The sequence below is a fragment of the Callithrix jacchus genome, chromosome 11, assembly GCF_049354715.1.
Source record: "Callithrix jacchus isolate 240 chromosome 11, calJac240_pri, whole genome shotgun sequence".
Classification (NCBI taxonomy): domain Eukaryota; kingdom Metazoa; phylum Chordata; class Mammalia; order Primates; family Cebidae; genus Callithrix; species Callithrix jacchus.
The window spans coordinates 10,492,957-10,515,740 of record NC_133512.1 but is presented as its reverse complement, the minus strand read 5'-3'; the positions used below and the strand labels follow the sequence as shown (position 1 = coordinate 10,515,740).

The window sequence follows — 22,784 nt, the reverse complement described above, 5'->3', positions numbered from 1 at the left end:
AAATGTATTAATCACAAAAGTAGGAAAAGAAACAGAAGCAAGGGGGAAAATATGAATAAAAATACAAAATAAGATAGCAGACATAAGTCTTGATACATCAATAGTCATAATGAATATGAATAATTTAAACACACCCATCGAAGACACACTATTTAGTTGTCTTGGAAAAACAAAAACAAGAGCCAAATATATGTTTCTATGTTCCCTACATGAAACGCTAAAAACAAATACAAATTCAAAAATAATAAGATGGCAAAAGATATACTGGAAAAATGCATACCAAAAGGAAACGAATGACAAAAATATTTGTACTGATGCTGGAAAAATAGAGTAAGAGGAGAAGTCTAACACAGATAAAAAGACATATTATAGGGCTCAAGCCTGTAATCCCAGCACTTTGGGAGGCCGAGGCAGGCAGATCACTTGAGGTCAGGAGTTCAAGATCAGCCTGGACAACATAATGAAACCCCCATCTTTACTAAAATAAATAATAAATAAATAAATCAGCAGAGCATAGAGGCAGGTGCCTGTAATCCCGCTGCTCAGGAGGCTGAGGCAGGTGAACCGCTTAAATCCAGAAGGCAGAGGCTGCAGTGAGTCGAGGTCTCGCCACCGCACTGCAGCCTGGGTGATAGAGTAAGACTCTGTCTAAACAAAGAAAGAAAGAAGCAACATTGGGAGGGAAAATTCTATCCTATCATACATGTATGTGAAAAAAAACAGGAAATACGAAAATAAATCAGCTATGTGCTCAGCTCAGGAAGCTAGAGAAAGAACAGGGTTAGCCCAAAGAAAGCAAAAGGAACAAAATAATAAAGATAAAAGTTCATGAAATTGGAAAAAAAAAACCAGATGTAATTTAACAAACTAAAGTCGGTTCTCTGGAATGACTAATGGGATAATTATCTACAATCAATTATGAAAAAAAAAAGTAGTTACAAAATAGAAGGAAGAAAAGATAAAATCCCTGAAGCAAACTCTTTACTCTCCCTGCAAAAAACATCAGGACGAGATGGATCGAAACCTCTGTTATGACAAATCTTTAAGAAAAAGAGAGTTCTTAATATTCTTAGTATCATACATACTGTGTCTAAGAATAATAAGAGTGAAAGTTGTCCACTCATCTTCAGATGCTACTGTGACTTGAATGCTAAAGTTTAACAAAGAATATTAGGTAAGAAAATTAGACTAACTTGTCTACAATGGCAGACTGATCACATACTTTTAACTTCTGTTTCTCCTGAATTTTCACTAAAATGTGAGAAAATAAATGTTTAAAAGCTATTAACTCACAACGGTAAAGTGAGCAGGAAAAGACACAGTGGACAAAAGGCGAAGAGATGTAGCCATCAGGGACTAACTTGGCGAGAAACCAGCTGTGCTGCAGATTCCCTCAGAGGGACCGTGGGGCTGGGAGCCCTGCTGAAAATACAGCACCTGGCAAACAAACAGTGGCCGAGAACCTGGGGATCCTTTCATCATAGCACAACCAGGAGACCACTTTCGCCCCCATCCCATCCCATCCCATCCCATCCCATCCCATCCCATCCCATCCCATCCCATCCCATCCCATCCCATCCCCTAAAGAAAATCAGTTTATTTCCTGGCAAATGGAATCTGATAGGATCTGGACTGTCTTAGTCGGCTCAGACTGCTATAACAAAATACCACAGAGCGGGTGGCTTAAACAACAGACATTCATTTTTCACAGTCCTGGAGGCTGGAGAGTCCAAGATCAAGGTACTGATTGCTTCCTCACGAGGGCCCGCTTCATGGCTGGTGGACAACTACCTTCTCACTGTGTCCTCCTGTGGCAGAGAGAGGACATTTGTCCCACCCTCAGGACCTCCTTAAGCATAATCACCTCTCAAAGGCCCCTCCTCCAAACACCAACATATTGGGGTGAGGGTTTCAACATATGAATTTTGGAAGGGTGCAAATATTCAGCCCACAAAATGGACTTTCTAAAAAGAGAATAAGAGAACATATGCGAGTCAACTTCCCCAGATTTTATTAATAATTAAACTCAGAAGTCCTGAAGTCCAAAATGGTTGAGGGAAATGGTCCTTTCCTGTCTGAAATAGAAATGAAAACTCCTTACCCTTTTCTTACATTGTGTTTCTCTTTTGCTTCCCCCCACGTGCACCTTCCTCAGGCTCTTCTTGCACTTACTCACACAGCTTCTCTCTCTCCACCCTAGATCCTAGTGGCCAGTTCTTTAGTTAAGTTCTTCTTCTTTCCTTTATCTGAGTAAAATTTGTTGCATTGAAATTTGTTTTTATGGCACTTCAAATTACATGGAAGAAAATGACCAGGTAGACAAATAGTTATGGGATGTCTCATTACGCTGATGTGCTATTGCAGGACAGAGAATACATGTGACACACAGTAGGAGGATAATAAAGATCTTAAGAAAGAAATACTTGGATGAAATAATTAGAGGGTGAGAGGCTGTTACACCAATAAATGCACAAAACTTAGTATTGCAGAATTTGCTGTTTGAAGAACACTCATATGTGTTCTTACTGGCATATGCAAGTGAAACTGAGAAAAAATACAGGTCATCAGAGAATCTCTGGAGATTTAGAATTTTAGGGAGAATGAGAAAGCTAACAGAATCTTGTGAAATGCTTCACCCGCTTCAAGAAACAAGCAAAGAACAAGCCTTCAATGACTATCCTTTCTCAGGAGCCAGCAGACACTCCTAGATGCCTTCCTTTCTTTGCCAAAAGAACTCTGATAGTATTGGGGTATCAGGTGTCAGTGTTCTCAGGGTTTGAGCCTTAACTGGCATTCATGGTAACTCCAGTGCCCTCTGCCAGGAGGTGGGTGTCATGTGGCCCACGCCTGGCCAATGGACATACTGGGAAGTCTCCTGATAGACTTCTGAGACAGAGCCCTTCGTGCCTGCTTTCCTGCTTTTGGATACTACTGGGTAGGGAAACGCTGCTGGATGCCTGGGCAGCCCACCTCATGACCATGAGGAGACAGCCAACACAATCAGAGTGAAGAAAAACCCAGCAGCCTCACATTGCTGAGCTGTCGGAGTAAGTGATTTCAGAATTTTTTATCTCCAGATTTCTAGGTAGGTGAGTTGGCAATAACCTCTGCAAATCATTCTATTCAGCTATTCTGTTTGCTTGAGGTCACTGCTGTTTTTATTATTGTTGTTGTTGTTTCGTGTGTTTTATAGCAGAAAAATATCCTGATATATGGGACAAAAATGACTCTGATCTAACCCCACCAGACACCTTGCAGCCCCAGCAGCACAGAGTTGGAGGAATTTCAGAAGGCATCGAGATCTGGTGGGGCACGATGGCTCACACCTGTAATCCCAGCACGTTGGGAGGTTGAGGCGGAAAGATCAGATGAGGTCAGGAGTTCAAGACTAGCCTGGCCAACATGATGAAACCCTGTCTCTACTAAAAATACAAAAAAGTAGCCTGGTATGGTGGCGCACACCTGTAATCCCAGCTACTCAAGAGGCTGGGGCACGAGAATTGCTTGAACCCGGGAGGAGGAGGTTACAGTGAATTGAGACCACCACACTCCAGCCTGGGCAACAGAGTGAGCCTCTTTATTTTTTAAAAAAGGCATCAAGATATTTATGATTTCTTGAAAAGTCAAAGGGTGCAAGAATATAGACATTGACCCACAGTGTCTCTCAACCCTTCCCCCTAAGAAACATCACAGTTCTCCCATTTAGTTAACATAGGCACATAAACTTGTCATTGGCAAGGGGGAGGCACTTTCTTGTTATAGTAATAGACACGGAAGTGCCAGTAACTCTGCTTTGAGCTCTTGTCATAGCCAGGAGAGAGCTTCTGCTTCCCTCATTTTGTATTTACAGTAAGCACTCAGAAGGTGTACACAAGATCAGCCATAGTGGATCTGCTGTTCTCAAGTTGCCAGGGGAGAGATGCCTTTGCCATGGGTCACCATGGCGATGGCACGTGGCCCATCTGGCATGTATGCCTTGGATAATTACAGGCCCAGAGACCTGAAGAACACTTCTTAGTCTAGTTCCACAGCTCTCGCCAAAGACCACATCCTGTGGTATTAATTATTAAAAAAAATAGATGCAGATCTTCTGGTTTGCCTTGCAAGGTACTGCTATATCTTGGGAGAAACACTGGGTTCTATCTTCTGCCAGTCTGTAGGAAATGCAGAGAAAATGAAATCCCTCCTAGGTATAAAGGTAAACAAAATGTATGTAGCATGAGTAACTTAAAAAGTAAAGTTAGAAAGTATCTTCAAAATTCTTCAGAATAGATAAAAAAACAAAAAGGTATTTAGGCTGATAAATAAGGACAATTTCTGATGTGTGAGTTTCTTTAAATTAATTCTGTTAAATGTTGCACTGTCATTATTTATAAACACTGCCATTATTTATAGTCCCATAAAGTAACTCTTAAACATGCTGAACCAGTGAGAGAGTCCGCCCCAGGAATTCTGAACTCACTTAAAGACTAGTTAGAAAACTAAGACTGGTTTAGAAGAAAACTAAGACTAGCTAGAAAACTGTTACTGGCTCATGCCTGTACTCCCAGGACTTTGGGAGACCGGGGCAGAAGGATGGCTTGAGTCCAGGAATTTGAGACCTATGTTGCCTGGGCAACATAGTGATACCAATCTCTACAAAATTTTAAAAATTAGCTGGGTGTGGTGGCATGTGCCTGTGGCCTCAGCTACTTTGGAGGCTGAGGTGAGAGAATTGCTTATGCCTAGAAGGTTGAGGCCACAGTGACCCGTGTTTGTACCTCTGCACTTCAGCCTGGCTGAAAGAGTGAGACCCTGAGAAGGAAGGAAGGAGGGAAGGCAGGCAGGAAGGAAGGAAGGAGGGAGGGAGGGAGGGAGGGAGGGAGGGAGGGAAGGAAGGAAGGAAGGAAGGAAGGAAGGAAGGAAGGAAGGAAGGAAGGAAGGAAGGAAGGTGAAGGAAGGAAGGAGGGAAGGAAGGAATAAGGAAAAGAAGGAGGGAGGGAAGGAAGGTGGGAAGGGAGGGAGGGAAGGAACAAGGGAGGGAAGGAGGGAAAAAGGGAAGGGACTCTACCTTATGATGCCAGGATCAACCCAGACTTCAACTCAGTTTTCAATTCACTTAAATCTCTATCTTTAAAGAATACTTTGTTAAAACCAATCCTCTTTGCAGGGCACCTATAATCAGGCATTGCCTCATCCTCTAGTCTATGGCTTGCTGAATAGTAAGACTAGTATAACTACTACACAAACTAATGCACTGAGCATATTAGTAAGGCCTATTGTAACTGTTAAATTCATATAAAATATATACTGTGACGTATGAAATCTTTCCTTGTTTACTTCTTGTCTGACCGCCACCCCGCCAATATCCTCACTATGTTTCATGAGCATGAGACTCTGGTTTGTCATTCCTGAATCTAGAACCCTGGCTTTGCATGCAGTGAATGCTTGGTGGACAGTTGAAAATGGATAGATGGATGAGGAGTGATCTGGTTTAGTTATTTGTCCCTGCCCAGATCTCATGTTGAAATGCAATCCCCCATGCTGGAAGTGGGGCCTAGTGAGAGGTATTTGGATCATGGGGGCGGATCTCTTATGGTCTGGGGCTGTCTTAACAATAGTGAGTTCCCACAAGATCTGATCATTTAAAATGTGCAGCACTCCCCTCCCCCTCATTCTCTCTCTGTCTGTCTCACTCTCGCTTGTTCCTGCTCTCGCCATGTGACATGCCTGCTCCACCTTTGCCTTCTGACATGACTGTCAGCTTCCTGACACCTCCCTAGAAGCCAAGCAGATGCCAGCACCATGCTTCCTGTGAAGCCTGCAGGACTGTGGGCCAATTAAACTTCTTTTCTTTATGAAGTATCCAGTCTCAGGTTTTTTAATAGCAATGCAAGAATGGCCTAACACAGATAGTACGTTCTAGCCACGCTGCACACCTTAGAGTTACCTGAATGCACAAATTCTGAATATATAAATAACATCATCAACTACTCAGTTTCTCAAGCCAAAAACCAGGAGTCAACATTTATTTCACCCTGCTCCCTCTCTATCAGAGATCGCTGTCTCTACAATCAAAATGTGTTCCAAATTCATTCTTACATTTTCATTTTCACTTCATTTCACTCTGGTGAAAGCCAACATTACCTTTCGTTGAAATACACATTCTTGCCCTTCTTGTTTCCACTCTTGTCCCTGACCCTTCATTTACTACATTGTAGTTAAACCTTTAAACATGTACATCAGATATACTACTTGTTTTGTTATTATATAATAAAGAAAATGAACATTGCCACACCTTGCTCATTAAAATTCTGTCAACAAGAGGTGATTGTTTAGTACAGATTCTTTCTGACTTGTCCTATTCCTGCATAGGTACATACTTATGCACACACATAGTATACATATATACTCTTTTAAATATATAATACCCTTCATACATGTTGTGGTTATCTCTCCAGATAAATATAACAGCTATTCAATATTTTGACAGTTGAATGAGTAAAATAATAAATGGCTTCTTACATTACTTCTGTTTAAAGTACAACATGTGTAAGGAGCAGCGGGAATTCCAGTAGATTTGTGAACATTAGTGGACTTGATTCTGCTAGTGAGATTATTTGTAGAAACTGTCAAATGATAGGTAGGTGTTCATTATATATGTCATTTCTCGCACTGCAGAAATTATCATATACTCTAGAGATGCTCTAACCAGTGCAATTTGCTACGAAATTGAATTCTATAATTTCTTTACTCCCTTCCAAGTGTCTACGATGATCTTCCTGATAAATATTTACTTAGGGGATACAGGCATTTTTGAGTCAGCATTTTCTCATGATAAATTTCCTAGTCACTTTGTACATACACAGAGCCAAACTACAGTCCTGAAACACTGCAACAGCAGATTCATACAATGCTGTGCATACCACATACAAAGTCGCTTCGCCTTAATATACAATGTAATGAGTAGAAGATAGATGCCTACAGATTTATTTAACAAAAATTAAATTTCGTTAGTTGGATCCAAGCTATTTTGAGTCAAAAGGAAAGGGAAAGGCACTATATATATTATTGATTTAGATACTAAATGTCTTCTTTTGGTGAGTAATGCTAATTGTCAGAGATTACTGACTGCAGGAAAATGCAAGGTCATCTGTGTTTCATCAAAAAATACATCATCTCAAACCTTCACTAATTGCATGAGGGGTCACAGATAATTTTCTATCACGCAGAAATCACTACAAAGGTAGACAGCATGCTTATATCATGTTCAGCAACAATAACATAACAATGTATTGTGAACTTCCTATGTGGCAGGCGCTGTACTAGTGCTTTACATAAGGTATATCATTCAATCTTTACAGCAAAAGAGTAAACTGGAATTGTCATTTTTGTTTTACAGATTAGGAAATAACTTAGTTCTAGAGCCTAAGTAGGAACAGTCACATTCTTAAGCACTTCTCTATAACATGCCACTTAAAACAGAGTTCTAAGCCCTAAAGATAATGCTACCATGTATTGATGAAGAAAAGCAACCCACGAGATGTTTATATCTGTTGGATGTCAGAGTATGGTTGACAGGTTCACAAATTGCCTTCTTTATGCTAATTCACAGACACAAAAGTGGCAGCATTTGTTTATAAGAATACAGGCATTCTGAGTCAGCATTTTGTAGCAATGGTCAAAGCTCAGATTGAGTTGAATATTTGATGAAAACAACAAAATTATTCCTTAGATAAGCTTGGAATGAGATGACAAACAAGTTTAGTGTCATTTGACTGCTTAGAGAATCTGTAATTTTAACGTGTTGCCAAGGTGGTGGACATCTCCCGTGGAGCCCATCAGCTCAAAGACGGAACACATAAAAGAGTAAACAATAAACTGGTTCAGACAATTTCAACCGAATTCGGAAAAATGAAACAGACAAAAAACGAAAGAAAACCCAAGCACAAAGTCTGTGTGCTAATCAAGAAAGATTGGTGCTATGCACCAAAAGTTTGTGTCCCCCAAAATTCATATGTTGAAATTCTAATCCCCAGGGTGATGACTTGAGAAATGGTGCCTTTGCAGGGTAATCGGGTCAGGAAGGCAGAGCTCTCATGAATGGGACTCACACCCTTATAAAACAGGCCTGAGGGACCTCCCTCACCCATTCTGTCATGTGAGGTTACAGTGAAAAGATGGCCATTCATCAATCAAGAAATCATTGTGTCACCTTGCTCTTGGACTTCTCAGCCTCCAGAGCTGTGAGAAATAAATTTCTGTTCTGTGTAAGTCACTCAAGCCATGGTATTTTGTTACTGTAGCCCAAATGAATGAAGAGAGTTATGGTGACCTCTTAACCATATATAGGAAAACCAAGAAAGCATTTTAACACAATTTGAAGAGAATACAATAACTCATGGAAGACAATAGATTCTAGATTCAAAATCTCCTTCAGAGTATGAAATGAGGAGCCAATACAAGGAAGGTTAGAAGGATGTATTTATACACTACTTCATTAACATTTAACATCAACAACAAAAAAGAAAAAAATCCTACTTGTTTGCAGTATGTTTACCAGAGCTAAATAAGAGCAAAGGGTGCCAAAAATGCTGGTCATAAAGGTGATGATATTTGTTTCATATTCAAATCAAAATACAAAATAATGGTGCCCTGGATACCCTATCGGTTTATATGACTTCAGTATGTATAATACACAGAAGTGTACAAGACAGTCACTGTCTGTGACCTCATGGAGGTTGCAGTCTAGTTGGACAGATGCACATTAATCACACTATGATTGGGTTATACATAGTATATATGGCATGTGTGTGTATAAAATCCAGAGTGTAAAGAAGAATTAGAGTGCCAAAGACAAGGATATCATGAGAAAAGAAAACTATATAGTTTAATATTCTTGATGAACATAGAAAACTCTTTAACAAAATATCAACAAACCAAATCCCGCAACATACAAAAAGAATTCTACCCCATGACCAAGTGGGTTTTTATCTCAGAAACAGAAGATTTACTTAAAGTACAAAAAGCAGTGGATATAATATACCATAGTAATAGAATAAATGATTTATAAAACATATTAATCAATGTAGAAAGAGCATTTGACAAAGTGAGTATCCATTTATTATTTTTTTAAAAACACTCAACAAACTAAAAATAGATTTATATATTCTGATAAAGAGAATCTGTGAAATATCCACATCTAACATCGTTTTTAACAGAAGACTGAATGATTTCCACCTAATATCAGTGGCCTGCTTTTGCTGCTTTCATTCAACATTGCACCAGAGAGCTGGTGCAATAGGGAAGAAGAAAAGGAAAGAAAAAGAATTAGAGGCATCTAGATTGGTGAAGTAAAACTCTTTTTAGTTGCATATGACATAATTTTGTATGTAGAAAATTCTAAAACCACTAGAACTAATTAACTATTTTATCAAGGTTCATGATACCGGATCAACATATAAAAATCAATGGTATTTCTACTCACTAGCAAAGAAAAACCTGAAAATAAAATTTTAAAAATTGAATTCAAAATAGCAGCAAAAAGAATAAAATATTTAGGGCTATGTTTAACAAATAATATGCAAGATATGTGAACTAAAATCTAGACAACACTGCAAAAAATTAAAAGAGATCTAAATAAATGGAGAGACAGTCCATATTTATGAACTGGAAGACTCAAAAATAATATAACAGCTTTTGACAATTGAACTTTAAATTGAAATCAATCCTTATCAAAATTCCTATTGGCATTTCTGTAGAAGTTAACAAACTGATTCTAAAATTTATATGAAAACAAAAGATCTAGGGTAGACAAAACAATTTTTTGTGGAAAAAAAAGCAAATATGGAAGCCTCATACTACAAAATTTCAAAACTTACTCTAAAGCCACAGTAATAAATACGGTATGGTATTAATGCAGGATAGGCATACGGATAAGTGGAATAGACTTGTGAGTTCAGAAATACATCCTCATATTTATAGTCAAGCTGTGCTCAACAAAAATGCAAAGACAATTAGAAAGGAAAAGGATAGTCTCTTCAACAATTGGTACAGCAGTCTTTGGATATCCACAAAGCAGAATGATAAACTTAGACCCTTACCTCACATCATATACAGAAATTAACTCAAAATTGAGTATAAACTTAAATCTAAGAGCTAAAAATATAGAACTTCTGGAACAACTGAAGGGAGAAATCTTCAATATCTTGGGATGGGTGAAGAATTATTAGGTAAGAAACCAACACATGATACATAAAAGAAGAAGCTGATAAATTGGACTTCATCAACATTAAAAACTTTTGTGCCTCATCTGATAGAAAAGACAAGACAAACTGGGAGATAATATTTGCAAATCATATATCTTATAAATCACTTGTGTCCAGAATATGTAGAGAACTCTTATGACATAGTAAGATAAAAAATTTCATTAGAAATAGGCAGAATATTTTAAAAGAAATTTCACTAAGTAGATACGAAAATGGCTAATAAACATGTAAAAAGACGCTCAAAGTTGTTACAGAGAAACAAAAGTTAAAGCCACAATGGGATACCACCACACTCACCAGAATAAATATACAAGAAAACAGACAACACCAAGTGTCGTTGAGAATACGGAGAAACTGGAACACTTACGTATTGCCAGTCATAATACAGAATAGTTTGGCCACTTTAGAAAACAGTTCCTCAGTTTCTTAAAAAGTGAAACGTAACTCACCATACAACCCTGCAATTTCACTGCTAGGAATCTATCCAAAAGAAAGTAAAACATATGTCCACACGAAGCCACTTATATGACTGTCCATCACAGATTATTCATCATCACCAAAAATTGAAAACAAGCAAAATGCCTATCAACTGATAAGTAGATAAACAAGATGTAGGGCATCTATACAATGGAATGCTATTCACCAATGAAGACGACAAAAGATGCTACTCGTAAATACACCACAAATACATTATTTAAGTAAATAAAGTCAGATGTAAATAACTACATATTATATGATTTTGTGTATAGGAAATGTCTCCATAAGGCAAACTTAGAGAGCATATGAGCAATCCCTAAGACTGAAGGCAGGAGCAGGAATTGATGCACATAGATGCGAGGGATTTTTTTTTTTTTTAGGTAATGAAAATTGCCTAAAACGGGATTGCAGTGATGGCTCTACAACTATGAATCTACTAAGCATTATTAAATGGTATACTTACAATGGATAAATTTCATGGAATGCAAATTATACTTTAATAAGGCCGTCTAAAACAATCATAAGGCTGACTACCAGGAGAGGGTGTAACTGGATGACCAAATTAGATGGAGAGGGTGAGGAAAATCATTTTTAAGGAAAAGACATTTGTTTTTCTATCTGAAAGAAGGCCAAAATTTTGTAGCGTAACATTAACAGTGGGGTGGAAAGAAGATAGAACATAGGGAGGAAAAAACAGCATTCCAAACAGAAAGAATCTTATGCATCGAGATGAAAAAAAGTGCAAGAGGAAGATTGACAGGCGGAGGGAAACACAAAGAACAGATGGAGAAGTGGAGGCGCAATGGGCAGGTGGCATGAGAAGTGAAGGGGCAGTGGGCAGGTGGCATGAGAAGTGGAGGGGCAGTGGGCAGGTGGCATGAGAAGTGGAGGGGCAGTGGGCAGGCGGCATGAGAAGTGGAGGGGCAGTAGGCAGGTGGCATGAGATCAGTACGAAGCCAGGATCTAGGTGTCACTACAGGAAAAATTTTGGATTTTATTTTAAGAACAATGAGAAAGAACTGAATCATATCTAGCATTTAGAAAAATCACTCACTACACATCAAGGGCCAGCCAACGTTTTTGTAAAGAGCCAGATAACAGGCATTTCAGGCATTGTAGGCCATATAATGTTCTGGCTAAAGTCACTGATGTCATCGATTGCTCAGTCTATGACACATTTAAATACTCTCCAACTTGCTCTCTCAGCAGAATTCAACCCAGTCAGCCAGTCAACCCTTTTGAAATACCCCTTGCCTTGCTCTTGTGTCACATGTTGGCCAACCTATAAAGATAGGACTTTCTTCCACATTGTTGGCCACTCTTCCGCTGTGGCCTCCTTCACCTGCATTCAGCCTACATGCTGGACTTCAGGCTGTGAACTAGCTCATCTTGGCTTTCACCCTACATTCATGCTCAAGGTGATATTATTTATTCCACTGGCTTTTTTTTTTAAACCGAGTTTTACTTTTGTTGCCCAGGCTGGAGTACAGTGGCACAATCTCAGCTCACTGCAACCTCCGCCTCCTAGGTTCAAGGTCTCCTGCCTCAGTCTCCTGCCTCAGCCTCCCAAGTAGCTAGGATTGCAAGCATGCACCATGAGGCCCAGCTAATTTTGTAGTTGTAGTAAAGACAGGGTTTCACCATGGTCAGGCTTCTCTCAAACTCCTGACTTCAGGTGATGCACCTGCCTTGGCCTCCCAAAGTGCTGGGATTACAGGTGTGAGCCACAGCACCCAGCCCATTGATTTTAAATAACAACTACATGTCAGTGACTCCCCTTTGCCTTAAAAAATGTAATTCAGGCGGGCGCAGTGGCTCACACCTGTAATCCCAGCACTTTGGGAGGCCGAGGCAGGTGGATCACGAGGTCAAGAGATCAAGATCATCCTGGCCAACATGGTGAAACCCCATCTCTACTAAAAATACAAAAATCAGTTGGGCATGGTGGCATGCCTCTGCAGTCCCGGATACTGGGGAGGCTGTGGCAGGAGAATTGCTTGAACCCAGGAGGCAAAGGTTGCAGTGAGCCGAGATCACACCACTGCACTCCAGCCTGGTGACAGAGTGAGATTCTGCCTCAAAAAAAAAAAAAAAGTAATCTACTATTTTATAGATACAGTCAATTGCCGCTCCAGACATCTTCACCTAACTGTCTCACAAACTCTTCAATCCGTGTTGAAACTTAAACTCTTCATCTTTCTTCTCAAATCCCAGTAAAATGGTACCGCCATCTACCTATTTGGTCAACAGACAAGGGAAAATCAAAATTCTCTCCTCCTTCTTTATCTCGCCTCCACATCCCATTTTTAACCAAATCCTGTCAATCTACTTACCAAACATACCGCCGCCCATCTGCCTATCTCATTTCCACTGCCACCACCTGGTTTAAATCACTGTCATCTCTTACCTGGGGTTGCTGAAAAGAGCACCTAATGGGCTTTCAGTTTCCTTTGCCTTCCAGTTCATTGCACACGCCCCACGGTTTGGATCATCTTTCTAATCTACTGAAAAACCTTCAAAACCTTAGGTTAAAAAGGTAATTCCCTCACGAGGTCAAGAGATTGAGACCATCCTGGCCAACATGGTGAAAACCCGTCTCTACTAAAAATACAAAAATTAGCCAGGCGTTTGGTGCACACCTGTAGTCCCAGCTACTCGGGAGGCTGAGGCGGAAGAATCATTTGAACCCGGGAGGCGGAGGTTGCAGTGAGCCGAGACTGCGCCACTGTGCTCCAGCCTGGCGACAGAGCAAGACTCCATATCAAAAAAAAAAGAAAGGTAATTCCCTGAGGTTACCCATAAGGGCCTTATAAGATCTGACCACTCCTTATTTCTCAAGCCCTGGGCGCGTTCTTATCCACACACAAACACCTGTGACGTTTATCCCACTGGTTTCTCCACTTCTCATATATACCAAGTTCCTTCATGTTTGAAGGGCTTATGCATGTTATTTCCTGAGCCTTAGAGTTTATTCCCAGCTCCTGCCCACTTTCTTTGACAACTCCTGCTCAACACTTACATGTCCCCTGCTTGAAACGCAATCTTCTGCCACCTTTGAAACAGAATTAAATAATTTAGTCCTCCTGTTAAATTATCCTGTAGTGCCTGAGTTTTCCTTCACAGCCCTTTTATCACATGCAGTCTCCATATTTACATTTATGTGTTTGAAATCTTTCTTTCGTGCTTGAATGCAAGTTCCATGGATGCAGGAACATAGCCCAGAGCCAGCATATAATAGGTGCCTTCATAAATGTTTGTTAAATGAATGGATAAATGATAAATAAATACTAAGTGATTGAGAATAAAAGCTAAAAAGATTTGGAAGGTAAAGAGCTCAACAATTAAACCTGTATCTAAATTCAGTCACTAACTGATGCTCAACTCGAGGATCTGAGAGTAACAGTCATGGTTCACGTTTATTGAGTACTGAGGACAAGTCGAAAGCACTTCATGTGTAAAGTCAGTTAAGGTAAACAAAGGCCCAGGACCTTACAGATGCAAAAGCTAGGAAATAGAAATTGTAATTAACTCACCCAAATGACACAGAGCTGGGAAGAGGAGAAACTGGGATTCAAACCTAAGCAGTCTGGCTCCAGAGCCTTCATGCTTCAGAACTATTTAATTCAGAACTTCCCAACTGCTGAGCCATGAATGAGTTACAGATGTGCCATCAGAAATTGATTCGTTCAGCCCTGGGGCAGCCAAGCTGGTAGCCTCAGGATGGGAGCAGCCTTGTGCAGGGCTTTTCAAAGGGTAGCAGAGCAGGTCTAAAGGCGTATCCCGATTCCAGGAGCAGGAATGGGGAGCCCCAGCTAACGCCTCCTGCTCTGCCGCAGATGCGCTGAGCACACCAGGCTTGGTTGTCTCCCTCAGCAGCAGCCGTGGAGCAAGCCACTGTGACTGTGAACCAGGCGCTTCTGGAGATGCTGGTGGAGTTCGGATTCCAGGCACACCAGGGGCACAGTGAGCCTCCCAAGATGCTCATGGTTGTGAAGCAGGAAACTCTGTCTTCACTTAATTCAATACGTCTGTCTCGTTGTGGATGACATGTCCTTTCAGTCGTGGCTTAGCTAGCTGCAAGGCATCTGCCCTAACGCTGAACATGGATTCTACTAATGCAAGCTCCACCATTATCTTGAAATGCTCTGTTTGATTGCTTTGGAAACCCTTTCTCATTTCCACCTCTGTCAATGAAAGAAAAAGAGCTTCTAGACATTTTAATAATTTCAACTTTTGTACCGTTTTGAATGGTTGCAGAATAAAATATTTTCAATGTTTTATTACTTGTCTCCGTGGATGAAATTTCTCATTGACAGTGACTATCAAGACTTTTCAAAGATGGGCATTAAAAACTCTTAATTGGAAGTTCCCTGTAAACATCTGAAGCCTAAAATCCGTTATATAAAAGTTATGTTCATGGAAGCCAGCTCAAGTGTTTCACCAAATATGTTGAAAACATATTATTTAGAATCTCTATATAAATTTAATATTAGGATCTTCTTTACTACTTTTACTTTTTTTGAAACAATCATGTAATATAAAGAAAATGTAGCTTTTCCAGCAAGCATCCTAGAAGTGATTCAAATTTTATCCAGCTTGCTCCCATGATCACTTTTGGCATGTGAGAATAGTATTGAAGAGTGCCTCTCTGCACTATATGTTTAAGTGTGATTTTTTTTTTTACTTTTATTTTAGGTTCATGGGTACATGTGCAGGTTCGTCATTTATACAGGTAAATTTGTGTCACGGAGGTTTGGTGTACAGATTATTTCCTCACCCAGGTACTAGGCCTAGTAAAGCTCTTTTTTCTGCTCCTCTTCCTCCTCCCATCCAACACTCTTAAGCAGGCCCTGTTGTCTGCTGCTCCCCTCTATGTGTCTATTGGTTCTCATTGTTCAGCTCTCCCTTATGAGTGGGAGCAATGATATTTGCTTTGGTGTCCCTGCATTCGTTTGCTAAGAAAAATGGCCTCCAGCTCCATTCATGTTCTCGCAAAAGATGTGATTTCATTGTTTTTTATGGCTGCATGGTATCCAGTAGTGTGTATGTACCACATTTTCTTTACCCAGTTCATCCTTGATGGGCATTTAGATGGATTCCATGTCTTTGCTCTTGTAAATACTGCTGTAATGTGTATGTGCCTTTATGGTAGAATGACTTCTATTCCTTTGGGTATATACCCAGTAATGGGATTGCAAATGGTAGTTCTGTTTTTAGTTCTTTGAGGAATTGTCAAAGTGTGTTTATTTTTTGATGGATCTGTTTCATGAGTGTGGTTCCATTCGCTCACACTAGATAACCTGCAGTTGCTTCTGAACACATGATATTCTCTTGCTATTTTCTCTGTGTAGTGGCTAAGAGTGGAGGCTCTGGAACCAGAATGCCTGATTTGAATTCTAGTTTTGCCAATTATTAGCTGTGTGCCACTGAGCAGGTAACCTCACCTCTCTGTTCCAGCATGTAAAAGGGGATCATCGTAGTAACTACCTCATACTTGAGGCCATACACATAAACGTGTAGGAATGATGCCTGGCATGTAGTAGAAATCCCCAAATGCCAGCTGTCCTCTCCCTCTCCCTCTCCCTTCTTCTCTCTCTGCCCTCCTTATCCTTCCCTTTGCCTAGCGTGTGTGTCATTTCCTCTGATTATTATTTCTTTCCCTATCGACCATAGACTAGACTATAGTGGGGGGGGTTCCCCAGCCACCCTCAACTCCCCCCACTCCAGCTGCACAGCTGGAGGGGAGCTGCAAGCGAGCATTAGAGCATCACCACCTGAGCTTCGCCTCCTGTCAGATCAGCAGCAGCATTTGATCCTCACAGGAGCAAGAACCCCATTGTGAACTGTGCTTGCAAGGGATCTACTTTGTATGCTCCTTATGAGAATCTAATGCCTGATGATCTGAGGTGGAACAGTTTTATTCCAAAACCATCCCCCCGGCACCACCCCCCAGCCTGTGGAAAAATTGTCTTCCATGAAACCAGTCCCTGGTGCAGAAAAGGTTGGGGCTGCTGGACTTGAGGCCCTCTTAGGAGCTCCTAAGGCCTGCTGCTGCCCCATGACAGTACTTAGCACAGTGCACAGTCACTTCTGCTTTCTTGTGTGTTGCCTGCACTTTCTTCATTATCACAGACTCTTTGGGAGCAGAAACTATGGTTCCATCAACTCATGAATCCCCACCTCCCTGCCATGGTGCCTTGTACTCCCTCCACTAGTACATGGGTGAATGCCTGAATGGAGGGGCCCCAGTCTGTCCCCCCTGTTTCTGTAGCAATGACTGAAGAAGACAAGAAGAAGGTAGGCAGCTTTTCTAGCGGATATTCAGAAGTCTGATTACAGACTTGATATGTTCCTATTCACTCTCCCTTTCCCAACTCCTCACTGGACTTTATGTCAAGGAAAATGGCACCCTGCCTCTTGCCTGCCTTTTCATCCATACAAATCCATCTAGCTGCACTGTTGACCCTTCTTGTCCCTCTCTTTAGAGTTGCTGGCGAGTCAGAGGAAGGTTGGAGCACTTTCCTGTTAGCCATGCACTAGGTTGTGCATTGGTGGGAATTTCCCAAGGTTCCAGTGATGAGGGGAGAATTGATCATGGGTGACAATGCTCTGCTGGTGGGAGGTCAGTTGGATTGGGCCCTGAGTCAAGGCCTGAAAAATGGCAACAAGTGCTGGGCCATACATTTCGGCATGGAGATGACTCCCTTTGACAGCTCTGGAAGGTTCCGGGCTCTGACTTAGTCAGCAAACTGAAGTCCATCTACCTAGAAGCAAGATGAGTTGGTCAAAATTCTCTTCTTCTTGCCTTAGTTAATCACGCAAGTCCTCAGATCTGTCGCTTCCCACATTTGGACTCCTAAAGATGTGAGGTTTCTTGTTTGTGGTTTGTTGGTATGGTTTTTGTTTTTTCTTTTAATAAGTGAAAATAGCAAAGGGAAATCAAAATTATAAATTACAAAGAAAATTGATTTTCCAACTATCACAACCCAAGTCGTGGGTAAGCCTTCATGTACTTCAGTACCACAGGAGGTAGCTTGGAAAAGGAAAAAGGAAAGAGATAAGAAAAGAGGGTAACTTTTATTTTATTTTATTTTTGAGACAGAGTCTTGCTTTGTCACCCTGGATGAAGTGCAATGGCGTGATCTTGGCTCACTGCAACCTTGACCTCCTGGGCTCAAGCAATCCTCCCATCTCAGGCTCCTGAGTAGCTAGGACTACAGGCATGCAACACCATGCCTGGCTAATTTTTCTATTTTTTGTAGAGTTAAGGTTTCATAATGTTGCCTGAGGTGATTGTGAAACTCCTGGCCTCAAGTTATCCACCCACCTCAGCCTCCCAGAGTGCGGGAATTACAAGCATGAGCCATCGTGCCTAGCCAGTAACTTTTTTTAAAATCAAAAAGTGTGTGTGTGTGTGTATGTGTGTGTGTGTGTGTGTCTGTGTGTGCACGCATGGACATGTATATATGTATTTGTAGGAGGGTTAAGAAGATGAAAAGGGACGAGAACTAATGTTTAAAGATCTGTTATTCTCAGGGTCTACACTGGGCCCTCTATGAGTGTTAGCTCACTCGGTCTCACCAGCACCCTATGAAATAGACAGCATCACCTGCATTTACAGATGAACAAATTAAGACAGAAAAGTTAAGTTACAACCTCAAGGCATGAACACATTTTGAAACTAAATCTTTCCAGGTTGAACCTCTCACTCTTTTCCTTCCCACTGAGACAGATTAACAAATCCGCAAGTCAAATATGGCCCTTCACCTGTTTTTGTAAGGTGGCAAGCTTAGGATGGTTTCTATATTTTTTTTGTTTTTGTTTTTACTTTTTTTATTTCTTTTTCAATCTATATGGTATTCCTTCTTCTTTTTTTTTTTCTTTTAATTTTTTATTGCATTTTAGGTTTGGGGGTACATGTGCAGAACATGCAAGACAGTTGCATAGGTACACACATGGCAGTGTGTTTTGCTATATTTTTTAATGGTCGAGGAAAAAAAGATGAGTAATAACATTTTGTGACACATGAAAACTATAAGGAATTCAAATTGTAGTGTCTATTGGTAGACATTTATAGGAACACAGCCCCACCCATTCCTTTGTGTATGGTCTTTGGCTGCTTTTGTGATACAATGACAGAGCTGAATAGTTTGTGTGGACACACACTGTATGGCCTGAAAAGTCTAAAATATTTGCTTTGTGGTCCGTTACATGAAAAGTTTGTAGGCCAGGCGCGATGGCTCATGCCTGTAATCCAAGCACTTTGGGAGGCCGAGGCGGGCAGATCACAAGGTCAAGCTATGGAGACCATCCTGGCCCACATGGTGAAACCCCATTTCTACTAAAAATACAAAAATTGGCTGCGCATGGTGGTGCGCACCTCCAGTCCCAGCCACTCGGGAGGCTGAGGCAGGAGAATCGCCTGAACCCAGGAGGCAGAGGTTGCAGTGAACTTTGATCATGGCACTGCACTCCAGTCTGGTAACAAAGCCAGACTCTCAAAAAAAAAAAAAAGTTTGTAGGCCGGGCAGGGTGGCTCACACCTATAATCCCAGCACTTTGGGAGGCCGAGGCGGGTGGATCACGAGGTCAAGAGATTGAGACCATCCTGGTCAACATGGTGAAACCCCGTCTCTACTAAAAATGCAAAATTTAGCTGGGCATGGTGGCACAGCCTGTAATCCCAGCTACTCAGGAGGCTGAGGTAGGAGAATTGCCTGAACCCAGGAGGCGGAGGTTGCGGTGAGCCAAGATTGTGCCATTGCACTCCAGCCTGGGTAATAAGAGCGAAACTCTGTCTCAGAAAAAAAAAAGTTTGTAAAAGACTCCTGGTTTTTTTTGAGAGTCTATGATTGCTTAGGTAACTTTATTAGGAAGAAGAAAATGTGATTGTTTTGGCCCTTAAGATACTCTCCTAAATTCCAAGAATAAGGCCCGGTGCAGTGGCTCATGCCTGTAATCCCAGTCACTTTGGGAGGCTGAGGTGAGTGGGTCGCTTGAGCCCAGGACTTGGAGACCAGCCTAGGCAACATGATGAAACCCCATCTCCACTAAAAATACAAAAACTGAGGTGAGAGGATCACCTGAGCCTGGGGAGGTTGAGGCTTCAGTGAGCTGTGGTCTCACCACTGCACTCCAGCCTGGGTGATACAGTGAGAGCCTATTTAAAAAAAAAATGAGACTAAGAGAATTATTAAATGATCTCAAATTAATATTTTATTATAATAGAAATATTAACATTTGGTCACACGATGATAAAATAATCTTTCCACCTACTACATGTGTATTCTCACCCTTTTCTTATCAGCATGTAGCTGTTTAACTTGTGGGGGATTGCCAGGCAAGAACTCAGCAAAAGGAAAAGATGGAGCCATGGCCCTTTGCTGGCTCTGCTGCTAAGTAAATTAAGCAAATCACTTAATCGTCTTTGATTTAGATTTTCTTATCTCCAAATTGTGGACTGGACAAGATAATCCCTAAAGACCCTGATAGTAATAAAATGATAGGCCTCCGTGATTTAGAACACAATTTTAAAATGTTAAGTGATCGCTGAGGTTTATAGCAGTTATGGCCTTGCATTTATGGCAGGTCAGTGGCCATATTTATGATTTATTTTAGCCAAGATTCTTCATCAATATCTCCACTCCCGATTATGGCACTGTCCCTATAGGAAAATATGAGCAACTTTATGATGATTTGCTTCTCAAGAAGATTTCCAGGGATGCATTGAGGGAAAAACTATATAAACTTTTATAGTTCTCTGGTTTATCACCAATTTGAGATATGGAGGTCTTTAGGAGAGGACTCAAAGGTATGCTGCTATGTGTTTTGAATGGCCACTTGTTATATTTTTAGTTACATAATATACTTGTAATTGATAATAAAAATATTGCATCCTTTTCCAGAGTGTTCCCTCCATTGACATATGGATCCAAACACTGAAACAAACACTCATTGTATTTCTTCGTGGTACATATTTCTATCAGAGATCCTGGTCTATTCTGTCTGAGGGATCAGATAGGAAGGTTCAAAAGCAGCATTGTTATTTTACCCAGGACGAGGTCATTTTATTCTGCATTGCCACTGTGTCACTCATGCAATTCAGATGGAGTTGGCGTAACTATAGAATAGTTTGCAAAGAGAAACTTGTACAAGGAGCCAGAGCTAGGGCTCCTGACCATATGCTACATCTACCTTCCCTGAGGAAAGAGCTGAGCAGGAGGAACGGGTGGAAGCATAGTTCAGGAGAAGGGTATTGCAGCTTCTGCCCGTGGCAGGGTCAGTGATTTCTAATTCCTTCCTAATACTTGGGTTTCAGGTCAACCAATCATAGAATGAAGGACTGGATCGTGCACTACACACTTACATGGAAGCAGAATAAGAAGCAGACGCCTGGTGGTGGGCCGGAAAATAAATGGAATATTTTGCATTCTTCCTTTCTGTAACTTTGTTTGCTTTGATCCCCCTGAGATTTCAGGATGTTTATGGCTGCGTAAGAGTTGCAGTCTCTCGATACACTAGATGATGACTGTACAGTGTCATGGTTAGAAGTTAGAAGTTCTTAACCCACACTGATCACATCAGTCCTGGGAGATTGGGGTTACAGGCTAAAACCAGGCCCCTGCCCATACAACTGGGGACTGGAGGAAGGACATCGGTGGTTGCAGAAAGCAGTTTAAAATGTTCATCCTTTTTCTTGTTCCTCCTATGTCTAAACACCTTGCCAACATCTGCCTCAAAGCAACACAGAACAACTGCATCTCTCCCCAGACTCTGAAAAGCCAGACATTAGGCCTGCCCCTGTGCAACCAGCTTAATGGAAGCAGCACATTCAAAGGCTGTGATTACGGACTGCCTCACCTTGCTCAGGGTGTTGACACAAAAAAGACTACAGTGCACATACATCATTTTCAGAAGGTGTCCAGGATTTCACAAACTTTTGTCAAAGAGTCCCAGCAGAAAGGATATTGTCCCTCAAAAAAAAAAAAGATCCATCATCTAATGAGTCTTTAACTCCCAAGGACTAAACATTTACCAGCCATTGAAGATAAGAGCTTCAACAGTGTTGGGACTGCCATAAAGACATAATTTACTGAGGGGAACATATCTTGGGGATTCCCTTGGTTGTAAGTCATGAGTCCAATGTAGTGCTTTTCTTTTTCTTGCCATGCATACAGTTCTGCTCTTTTAAAAGCAACACAGCTTCATGATATGAACAATCATTCTTGCCCTCTTAGGAGGCCATATGCAGTGCTCAGAGACATCCTTGTCCAGTAGAAAGAAAGCATACAGTTGCTAATATGTAAATAAATGAGAACAAAAAACTTTCACATATGAGTTTATTCCCCCAGATCATTCCTCCATACGAGGTATGTTGGGAGAGAGTTAAAACTGGGAAGATTGAAAAGCAGCGTATGGGATCAGGAGGTGGGTTTGGCTGAGCCCTGTGAACGTGTCAGGGGTGGACAGATATCTGGACCTGGCAGCATGACCGTCCATTCCCCTGTCAAGGGTCATGGGTGTGGCATAGTCCTATCCCAGGCACATGGATCCCGGGGATTTAGAGTTTATGAAATCCACAGCAGCATGTTATCATGTGTTTGAATGGACAACTGCAGAGCCACATGAGGTGGAAGTTGGTAAGGGAGGAGCTGAGAGTGACAGGAGGTTGCCTAGCCCAGTGGTCTTTCAGAGCTGCCTGCAGTGGGTCTCTGCCCAAGGCAGTTCAACCCAAATCTGAGTTGAGAGCAATCTTTCTGGATCTCCGAAGTGCCCCGCGTGCCACAGAGCCCTCCAGTTCCTATTTGAGAAGAATATTTAGCTTCATTTCTTTATGGTCTATCTCTCTTCATGGCTCCCATTTTTCTTTTTCTTTTCTTTTCCTTCTTTATTCTCTCTTTCTTGGTTTCTTTCATTTAGCAAATGATTGTTGAGCTCCTATCCTGGAACCATTCTAAGTATCTTTAAAATAAGGAGTGAAGAAACCAACTTGAGAGCCTACGTGCCTGGTATAGAACAAGTATTATTTAATTCTATAAATTGTTTTATAAGGTAGGTCTT

General features: G+C 41.1%; 1 long non-coding RNA gene across 1 annotated transcript; it reads left to right on the top strand.

The window, feature by feature from the left end:
* The first annotated feature begins 2,909 nt into the window (after positions 1–2,909).
* LOC118143610 (uncharacterized) lies at positions 2,910–21,156 on the top strand. The gene is made up of 2 exons (XR_004727813.3): positions 2,910–3,047; positions 21,043–21,156. It is a non-coding gene; the product is annotated as an uncharacterized LOC118143610 (long non-coding RNA).
* The last annotated feature ends 1,628 nt before the right edge of the window (positions 21,157–22,784 follow it).